General features: G+C 38.9%; 1 long non-coding RNA gene across 1 annotated transcript; it reads right to left on the reverse strand.

The window, feature by feature from the left end:
* Positions 1-342: 342 nt before the first annotated feature.
* On the reverse strand, positions 343-1,002 carry LOC140679596 (uncharacterized). The gene is made up of 3 exons (XR_012051004.1): positions 833-1,002; positions 660-743; positions 343-556 (listed from the first exon to the last, which is right to left on the reverse strand). It is a non-coding gene; the product is annotated as an uncharacterized lncRNA (long non-coding RNA).
* Between the last annotated feature and the right edge of the window lie 10,539 nt (positions 1,003-11,541).

The following is an 11,541-nucleotide window of genomic DNA, read 5'->3' on the forward strand; positions in this document are numbered from 1 at the left end:
TGTCTCCTCAGTTCCCAAACGTTTACTGAGTGTTGTTACAAGGAAAGGCCATGTAACACAGTGGTGAACATGCCCTTTCCCAACTACTTTGGCACGTGTTGCAGCCATGAAATTCTAAGTTAATTATTATTTGCAAAAAAAAAAAAATTTAAGTTTCTCAGTGTGAACATGAAATATCTTGTCTTTGCAGTCTATTCAATTGAATATAAGTTGAAAATGATTTGCAAATCATTGTATTCTCTTTTTATTTACGAATTACACAAGTGCCAACTTCAGTGGTTTTGTAAATATAAATGCTAACTACTACTGTGTTCAACAGAAGAGCTGCAGAGTAGACATCAGTGCATGTTCAAATTGTTTAATCATCAGTGCAAGTAATGGATTCTGTGACCCCACTTGGATACGTTACATTTCCCCTCGTCAACACAACATTGCTATTCCGGAAAAGCGAGCTTATGGTTTGATTGCAAAAAAAAAATTTAGAGTGAAGTTCGCTTGCATCCTGTAAGTCAATTCAGGCATTTGCCATCGGGATGTCGATTGTGTGTCTGCGTGGCTAAAGAGGGGAGACAAACAAAAAAAAAAGCAGTTCAATGGAATGACTTTACAATCAAATTTGTAAAATATTACAAGGTAACCTTAAGAGAAGGAGAACCTACTTTTACTCTTCCTAATAGGCTACATGCTCCTGGCCTCCAGTAACAATAATTGAAGTATCGCATGTTCTGTTTCGGAAGTCGTCGCTTTAAACACAAAACAAACACCAGTCACCATCAACGTTTAGTCTTCATCTTTAAACGGTAACAGAGTGACATGGTAAAGCACTTCTTACCCGCTGAGCAGGCAGCTGTGGATCATCTCTGATCACGGCCGCAGCTTTCTCAGAAGCCGACGTGGTGATGAAAAGCAGGGCTTGAAGACCCAACAGCACAAGTAGCACACTTTTGTCCATGGCTGGTGGAGCTCACTCCACACAGCTCTTTATATACCTTATTTACCACCACACAAACACACTTCTCAGAACCGAGAGAGTAACAACTTCCTCTTGGTCCATTCGCTCACATCAGCAAGATTTCACAGTAGTGTACTTTCCCAAGAGAATATAACCTCAAACACACACACACACACACACACACACTGCCACTGAGCATCATCGTACTTGGCACGCTTGTTGTTGATTTTTTTTTTGTCCTGTCCGGCTACTCAGGCAAGTCATATAGTAGATGTAGATGTAGATGCCCTTATCTGATGTACAAAAAAGAAGTGTGGTATACTTTTTGTCTTATTTGTATTTGACTTTATTAAATGGATATATTTAATGTTTGGCGCAGGAGGGGATAGAAATAAGAAAAAAGGAAAGAGTGGTGTATTGTATTTGTGTACGTGTATGTTTGTACAGTGAATGTATGCACCGTGTGTGTGTGTGTGTGTGTGTGTGTGTGTACTGTATTTGTGTACCGTATGTGGGAGCATATGTACTTTACGTGTGCTCGTATGAATGAATGTACGTATGTATGTATATATACAGTATGTGTGTATCAGTGACGGGCAGTCACTAAAGGCAGGTGAGGCGGGGCCTCACCTGCCATCATGGAAAGAAAAAAAAATGTAAAAAGAAAAAAAAAATTATTAAATTGTTAAATGTATCCAGTGATTATACTATAAAGTTATTTTCTATACAACTTCACCAGTTTTAGATTATTTGTATTCAAAATCGCTGAATTTTCACATTTGCCGTTCAAATACTGAGAAGAGACGGTGCCTCAACAGCAGCCAGTTGAGGCACGTCACTCATTTGTGCCTCACCATGGATCTGCTGTGCAGTGAGACCGTATTGCTATATGAACTATATTATACATTTCCATAGTTTAGTTAGCTGAGGTATATAATGTACAGTGTATTTTGTCAACAACTGTATGTGTGTAAAGTATTTCTTGTACTGAGCGATCATAAAACGGCTGCAAAAGACGCACTGGCTGAGGCTCGCCTCCTGCTGTAGAATTTGCACCCCCTGACGGGAGTATTATATCAACTAAAGCCCACACTTAAACTTTCCACGTGCAAGATTGAATCTATTTAAAAAAGTTATTTCATAAGAAGCCAAAAAGTGCAAAAACAATAATGTTCGTGTTGGAGGAGTTGTGAATGACTGCAGGGCCACAACATTAGATACACCTGCAAACTGCAGGTGTATCTAATTCACAACTCCTCCAACACGAACATTATTGTTTTTGCACTTTTTGGCTTCTTATTAAATAACTTTTGTAACCTATTTTTATGGGCTTTCCTCTTCGTGATAAGTTCCTGTTTTGCGCTGTTATACAGTATATGCCTTGAGCTCTTATTTTGAAGGCGCTAAGAGCGGAAGTGATGACACAGTGGAGCGGAAGTTTTTGAAAGAAGGTAAATAAAGTGGTCCTCGTGTAAACTGGAGCCTCCGTGTTTGTTATTTTGTAGTTTCATACAGTATAGGCGACATTTATAAACCCTCGGTTACACTTTTTTTAAATAGATTCAATCTTGCACGTGGAAAGTTGAAGTGAGGGCTTTAGTTGATATAACACTCCCGTCAGGGGTGCAACAATCCAGCACAACAGTGGCGCATGGACTTCATTTATAAGTAAAGGTAAGACCATAATAACGTTTTTTTATTAAATGTGCTTTTTTGTGTGCTACAGTTTGTATGTGTAAAGTTAAAGTTAAGTTAAAGTACCAATGATTGTCACACACACACTAGGTGTGGTGAAATTTGTCCTCTGCATTTGACCCATCCCCTTGTTCACCCCCTGGGAGGTGAGGGGAGCAGTGGGCAGCAGCGGCGCCGCGCTTGGGAATAATTTTTGGTGATTTAACCCCCACTTCCAAGCCTTGATGCTGAGTGCCAAGCAGGGAAGAATGCTGGTATGAGCTTTTAAACATAACCCGTTAACTGCTGCCAATCAAATGGTGAATAAGATACTCTTTAGGGTTCATATGTTTGTAAATCTGACTGTGATGAAGTCAGTGCCTCACCAGCCATCAACCTCACCGCACGTCACTGGTGTGTATATATACTGTATATATGTAAGGAAAAAAAAATACATTTAGTTTCTCAATGGGAACATTAAGTATCTTGTCTTTGCAGTCTATTCAATTGAATATAAATTGAAAAGGATCTGCAAATCATTGTATTCTCTTTTTACTTACTATTTACACAATGTGACAACTTCACTGCTTTTGGGTTTTATATATATATATATACGTACATATGTATCTGTGTGTGTACATTTATACATATATAAATAAGCATGTTGCATTACAATACAAAGCCAAACAAAAATAGAACAAACACATTCTGAAAATATTAAAATGAAAATTTAAATAAATAAATACCGGCAGTGGTCAAGTTTAGATCCATGAAGGAAAGAAGAAAATGAATGAATGTTTATAACTGAATACATTTAGATACGCGTAAAAATGTGTTTTCTTTTGTGTTCATTTTTTTAATGAATTAACGTTTTATGACAACCTTTTTCCAAAACACAATATAGAACCTGAGATATATATTAATAATTTGTTTTCAAAACGGTTACAAAAAAGTGGGACCCCAAAAATGTACCGTGGCACCCCATTTTTATGACTTGACGGGGTCCCTCGGACCCCATTTTGAAAGTTCCTAGCGCCAACACTAATGGAGTATTGGTGCGTGCAAAACAGCAGCAGGCGGCTGTGGCCTGCGGGCCGCTTCTAATACTAATCAAATATCATCCCGGGGGCCTTGACTTTAACACATATACCTTAAAGCAGGGGTGCTCATTACGTCGATCACGAGCTACCGGTCGATCACCAGCCAGGCATTAAAAAAAATAGTCCTAAAAATGAGCGATCATAAATCTTCACTATGACGTCACTTTCGTCACTTGATTGACATTCACGGCACCCGAGGGTCTTCTGAGATGACGCTGGCTGCTGCCAGCTCATTAGAATTACCGACCGGAAGGCGAGAAACACTTTATTTCAACAGACTCTGGCGCCGTACCTGTCGTCAAAACTCCAAAGACCGACTGCACAGTTGCACAGTTGCGCTAACAAAACGAGTCTCCGAAAGCTGGCGTGCACAAGCTAGCAAGCTACGGAGTTTGCCGACAATGTATTTCTTGTAAAGTGTATACAAAGGAGTACGGAAGCTGGACAAATAAGATGCCAAAAACCAACCACTTTCATGTGGTATTGGACAGAAAGGAGGACTTTTTTCTCCTCCATTCGAAAATGCGGACGTTATCAGCACCACTGTCTGATTCCTATCAATGCAAAAGTCATCAGAATCAGGTAATACACCAACTTATATTCTTGTCTTCATGAAAGAAAGGAATCTATATGTGTTAAACATGCTTGTATTATCTTTAAACACCTTTAACTTATTAACAATATTAACTATATGTGTTAAACATGCTTGTATTATCTTTAAACACCTTAACTTGTTAACAATATTAACTATATGTATTAAACATGCTTGTATTATCTTTCAACACCTTTAACTTATTAACAATATTAACTATATGTGTTAAACATGCTTGTATTATCATTAAACAGCTTTAACTTGTTAACAATATTAACTATATGTATTAAACATGCTTGTATTATCTTTCAACACCTTTAACTTGTTAACAATATTAACTATATGTGTTAAACATGCTTGTATTATCATTAAACACCTTTAACTTATTACCAATATTAACTATAAGTGTTAAACATGCCTGTATTATCTTTAAACACCTTTACTTGTTAACAATATTAACTATATGTGTTAAACATGCTTGCATTATCTTTCAACACCTTTAACTTATTAACAATATTAACTATATGTGTTAAACATGCTTGTATTATCATTAAACAGCTTTAACTTGTTAACAATATTAACTATTTGTGTTAAACATGCTTGTATTATCTTTAAACATCTTTAACTTAATAATATTAACTATATGTATTAAACATGCTTGTATTATCATTAAACACCTTTAATTTATTAACAATATTAACTATATGTATTAAACATTATTGTATTATCATTAAACACCTTTAATTTATTAACAATATTAACTATATGTGTTAAACATGCTTGCATTATCATTAAACACCTTTAACTTATTAACAAAAACATATATTTCATAAATAAGTAAATATAAATTATATATATGAATGAGGTAGATCCCCACGACTTGATCAAGCTGTGGGCCCTTAGAATTGTCATCACCTTTCCCCCCTAAACTACGACCATGTTTTTGCACATTGCATTATTAAACAAGAAAAGCCCTCTGTCAGGTCCTATCCTCCAATAGTAAACAAGTCCTGAATCCAAAACCTATTAAGCTGTCTATGACTGAATGAAAGAAACTCTCTTAGTAGTCTCCACTATGCTAGTCTCTGCAGGGCCGCCAGCAGACACACATGTAGCGTAAACCTAAGGTAACATAGTAGGACTTATCCGTATCGCACTAAAAATCTAATCAATTGTTCCTTACTCCTTTTCTGACATTTCCTGAAATTTTCAGGAAAATCCACCCGTGATGTTTTGAGTTATTTTGCAAACTAACAGACAGAAAAAACCAACACTGATGCACCTCAAGGCTCAATTGTTGGCCCCATGCGGTTTTCTCTTCACACACAATCACGATTCTGAATATTCTTGTCGAAAGTCATTGTTCATTGATAGAAGATAAATAAATGAAATACAACAAATGATATCAATAAATGTTAAAATCCCCACTATGCCCACGTTGTGACCTTAATAAACAATCTCGACACGAACAAGCCTTATTAGGGCCCGCATGGCCCATTGCATAAGGACTCCCTGTGGGAGTCCTTATGCAATGGGACATAAGGACCTATTGAATTTGTAAGGTTTTATTCTTTATTATTATTATTCTTCCGCAACTTTGCGCTGTACTTTGACCCCCTTAGCATGTTTCAAAACTCACCAAATTTTACACACACATAAGTAATAAACGGCAAAACTTTTTATCAAAAAACCAAACCCCAAAACTCAAAATTGCGCTCTAGCGCCCCCTAGGAAAAAAAAAACTAGACTGCCTGTAACTCCCACTAGGAAGGTCAGAGAGACATGAAACAAAAACCTTTATGTAGGTCTGACTTAGACCTAGATTTCATAATAGTATATTCTCGGGCAAAAATCAACAGGAAGTTGGCTATTCCCCCTTCAAGACAAAAAAGTACTAAAAACAGTAACTTTTGCCTCTTTGAGCTGTAATTTGGCCCCCTTAACATGCTTCAAAACTCACCAAACTGAACACACACATCAGGACTGGCTAAAATTGTGATTTAATGAAAAAACCTAACCCCAAATCTCAAAATTGTGCTCTACCGCAATTTTTTAATAAAACGCAGAAAAAACTGCTCCTCGGAAGAAAAAAATGACAAAACTGCCTGTAACTCCCACTGGGAAAGTCAGAGAGACATGAAACAAAAACCTCTATGTAGGTCTCACTTAGACCTACTTTTCATAGATTGACAACCCTCAGCAAAAATCAACAGGAAGTTTGCAATTTCCCCTTCAAAACAAAATTTTTTTTATAAACCGGTCACTTCTCTTCAAACATTATCTCCTCTGAGCGCGTTTGTCGTTTCGGCTTCAAACTAACACAGGAGAGAGATTGAACCCTTCTAATTGAAAGTTAGCGAAAGAGTTTTGATACCGGCTCCGGTTTTGATTTTATGACCCTTCAAAGAGCCGCTGCGCTGATGCCGCTGTTTTTTCTAGAAGGCTGCTTAAAAGCAGGGCGCACCAGCGTGCCCACACAATGCAGACAAGGTAGGTACACTAAACAAAAGTATTGGGACAATTCGGACTAAAAGTAGACAAAAGTATTGGGACACTTATGATGAAAACTGAACAAAAGTATTGGGACACTTAGGACTACCACTGGACACACGTATGGGGACACCTACACTGGACAAAAGTATTGGGACACTTAGGACTACAACTTGCCAAAATTATTGGGACACTTGGGACTAAAACTGGACAAAAGTATTGGGACACTTAGGACTAGCACCTGCCAAATACGCGGGCCCGACCAACGCTGCTTGCAGCTTTAATTATTATTATTTTTCCGCAACTTTGCGCTGTAATTTGACCCCCTTAGCATGCTTCAAAACTCACCAAATTTTACACACACATCAGTAATAAACGGCAAAACTTTTTATCAAAAAACCAAACCCCAAAACTCAAAATTGCGCTCTAGCGCCCCCTAGGGAAAAACAAACTAGACTGCCTGTAACTCCCACTAGGAAGGTCAGAGAGACATGAAACAAAAACCTTTATGTAGGTCTGACTTAGACCTAGATTTCATAATGGTATATTCTCGGGCAAAAATCAACAGGAAGTTGGCTATTCCCCCTTCAAGACAAAAAAGTACTAAAAACAGTAAATTTTGCCTCTTTGAGCTGTAATTTGACCCCCTTAACATGCTTCAAAACTCACCAAACTGAACACACACATCAGGACTGGCTAAAATTGTGATTTAATGAAAAAACCTAACCCCAAATCTCAAAATTGTGCTCTACCGCAATTTTTTAATAAAACGCAGAAAAAACTGCTCCTCGGAAGAAAAAAATGACAAAACTGCCTGTAACTCCCACTGGGAAAGTCAGAGAGACATGAAACAAAAACCTCTATGTAGGTCTCACTTAGACCTACTTTTCATAGATTGACAACCCTCAGCAAAAATCAACAGGAAGTTTGCAATTTCCCCTTCAAAACAACATTTTTTTTTATAAACCGGTCACGTCTCTTCAAACATTATCTCCTCTGAGCGCGTTTGTCGTTTCGGCTTCAAACTAACACAGGAGAGAGATTGAACCCTTCCAAATAAAAGTTATCGAAATAATTTTTATAACTGCTCCGGTTTTGATTTTATGAGCCTTCAAAGAACCGCTGCGCTGCTGTTTTCTCAAGATGGCTGCTTAAAAGCAGGAAGCACCAGCGTGCCCACACAATGCAGACAAGGTAGGTACACTAGACAAAAGTATTGGGACACTTCGGACTAAAAGTAGACAAAAGTATTGGGACACTTATGACTACCACTGGACAAAAGTATTGGGACATTTAGGCCGAAAACTGGACAAAAGTATTGGGATACTTGGGACTAAAACTTGACAAAAGTATTGGGACACTTGGGACTAAAACTTGACAAAAGTATTGGGACACTTGGGACTAAAACTTGACAAAAGTATTGGGACACTTGGGACTAAAACTTGACAAAAGTATTGGGACACTTAGGACTAGCACCTGCCAAATACGCGGGCCCGACCAATGCTGCTTGCAGCTTTAATTTTTGTCTGCGGTTGCACACTTGATTCAAACCATGTCTTGAAGTTATGGAATCAATACTCTGCGTCAAAGGTGGTGGGAATTACTGAAACATAAAAGAGGAAGTAGTGGCACCAAGAAGTAAACAAGCCACTTGTTTTCCACCGTACGATGGATGCAATGTTGCTTTACAACACTGCCTTCCTCTTTTGCGTCAGACAAGATTGTGTTCAGCAATCTGTGTGTGGCACGTAATCGTTTCTAACAACAACTTGGAAATTAAACCTATTTTGTTTTTTTTTTGCAATTAACCTTCACTTTCCACTGGTATTAGTTCATGAATAAGGCGAACAATCAATTTATAACAAACCTATTAAGTAATATGTCATTATGAAGCTCCTAATGAACACTTTTCAGGCAGGCATATGATCTCTTATGCTGATGCAATAACCTCGGTACTATTTTTAGCTTGAAAACATTTGTAATGTCGTGTACAAAACCCAAAACCAGTGAAGTTGGCACGTTGTGGAGTTCGTAAATAAAAAGAGAATACAATGATTTGCAAATCCTTTTCAGCTTATATTCAACTGAATAGACTGCAAAGACAAGATATTTCATTTTCACACATTTTTGCAAATAATCATTCATTTAGAATTTGATGGCAGCAACACATTGCAAAGAAGTTGTCACAGGGGCATTTTTACCACTGTGTTACATGGCCTTTCCTTTTAACAACATTCAGTAAACGTTTGGGAACTGAGGAGACACATTTTTGAAGCTTTTCAGGTGGAATTCTTTCCCATTCTTGCTTGATGTACAGCTTGAGTTGTTCCTCCGTTGTGGTATTTTAGGCTTCATAATGCTCCACACATTTTCAATGGGAGACAGGTCTGGACTACAGGCAGGCCAGTCTAGTACCCGCACTCTTTTACTACAAAGCCACGCTGTTGTAACATGTGGCTTGGCATCGTCTTGCTGAAATAAGCAGGGGCGTCCATGATAACGTTGCTTGGATGGCAACATATGTTGCTCCAAAACCTGTATGTACCTTTCAGCATTAATGGTGCCTTCACAGATGTGGGCACTAATACACCCCCATACCATCACACATGCTGGCTTTTACACTTTGCGCCTATAACAATCCGGATGGTTCTTTTCCTCTTTGTTCCGGAGTACACGATGTCCGCAGTTTCCAAAAACAATTTGGAATGTGGACTTGTCAGACCACAGAACACTTTTCCACTTTGCATCAGTCCGTCTTAGATGAGCTCGGGCCCAGCGAAGCCGGCGGCGTTTCTGGGTGTTGTTGATAAATGGCTTTGGCTTCGCTTGGTAGAGTTTTAACTTGCACTTACAGATGTAGCGGCCAACTGTAGTTACTGACAGTGGTTTTCTGAAGTGTTCCTGAGCCCATGTGGTGATATCCTTTACACACTGATGTTGTTGTTTTTTTGATGCAGTACCAGGTATTCAATGTTGGTTTTCAGCTGTGCTGCGATTTGTACAGATTCTCTGAACCTTTTGATGATATTAGGGACCGTAGATGGTGAAATCCCTTAATTCCTTGCAATAGCTGGTTGAGAAATGTTGTTCTTAAACTGTTCAACAATTTGCTCACGCATTTGTTGACAAAGTGGTGACCCTTGCCTCATCCTTGTTTGTGAATGACTGAGTATTTCATGGAAGCTGCTTTTATACCCAATCATGGCACCCACCTGTTCCCAATTTGCCTGTTCACCTGTGAGATGTTCCAAATGAGTTTTTGATGAGCATTCCTCTACTTTCCCAGTCTTTTTTTGCCACTTGTGCCAGCTTTTTTGTAAACATGTTGCAGGCATCAAATTCCAAATGAGCTAATATTTGCAAAAAAATTCCGTTTACCAGTTTAAATATCTTGTCTTTGCAGTCTATTCAATTGAATATAAGTTGTGACAACTTCACTGCTTTTGGGTTTTGTAGTTTTTGTTAGCGCTTCCATAGCGAGTCTACTGACTGATATAAGTTTGAACTATAAGTTACTTTGTACTAGAAATGGCAACAGCGGTGAATGCATGTGCATGCACGACCCAGTCTGCCCCACAACAAGAGGATAGCAACAAACAAAAAAAGGAGCTTAAGGACTACAGCCGGGACTAAAATGGCTTACACCCGAAAGGCACTCTGGGTACATTTCTACCATACAGGTAAAAGCCAGTAAATTAGAATATTTTGAAAAACTTGATTTATTTCAGTAATTGCATTCAAAAGGTGTAACTTGTACATTATATTTATTCATTGCACACAGACTGATGCATTCAAATGTTTATTTCATTTAATTTTGATGATTTGAAGTGGCAACAAATGAAAATCCAAAATTCCGTGTGTCACAAAATTAGAATATTACTTAAGGCTAATACAAAAAAGGGATTTTTAGAAATGTTGGCCAACTGAAAAGTATGAAAATGAAAAATATGAGCATGTACAATACTCAATACTTGGTTGGAGCTCCTTTTGCCTCAATTACTGCGTTAATGCGGCGTGGCATGGAGTCGATGAGTTTCTGGCACTGCTCAGGTGTTATGAGAGCCCAGGTTGCTCTGATAGTGGCCTTCAACTCTTCTGCGTTTTTGGGTCTGGCATTCTGCATCTTCCTTTTCACAATACCTCACAGATTTTCTATGGGGCTAAGGTCAGGGGAGTTGGCGGGCCAATTTAGAACAGAAATACCATGGTCCGTAAACCAGGCACGGGTAGATTTTGCGCTGTGTGCAGGCGCCAAGTCCTGTTGGAACTTGAAATCTCCATCTCCATAGAGCAGGTCAGCAGCAGGAAGCATGAAGTGCTCTAAAACTTGATGGTAGACGGCTGCGTTGACCCTGGATCTCAGGAAACAGAGTGGACCGACACCAGCAGATGACATGGCACCCCAAACCATCACCCAACCATGCAAATTTTGCATTTCCTTTGGAAATCGAGGTCCCAGAGTCTGGAGGAAGACAGGAGAGGCACAGGATCCACGTTGCCTGAAGTCTAGTGTAAAGTTTCCACCATCAGTGATGGTTTGGGGTGCCATGTCATCTGCTGGTGTCGGTCCACTCTGTTTCCTGAGATCCAGGGTCAACGCAGCCGTCTACCAGCAAGTTTTAGAGCACTTCATGCTTCCTGCTGCTGACCTGCTCTATGGAGATGGAGATTTCAAGTTCCAACAGGACTTGGCGCCTGCACACAGCGCAAAATCTACCCGTGCCTGGTTTACG

The sequence above is a fragment of the Nerophis lumbriciformis genome, linkage group LG19 (genome assembly GCF_033978685.3).
Source record: "Nerophis lumbriciformis linkage group LG19, RoL_Nlum_v2.1, whole genome shotgun sequence".
Classification (NCBI taxonomy): domain Eukaryota; kingdom Metazoa; phylum Chordata; class Actinopteri; order Syngnathiformes; family Syngnathidae; genus Nerophis; species Nerophis lumbriciformis.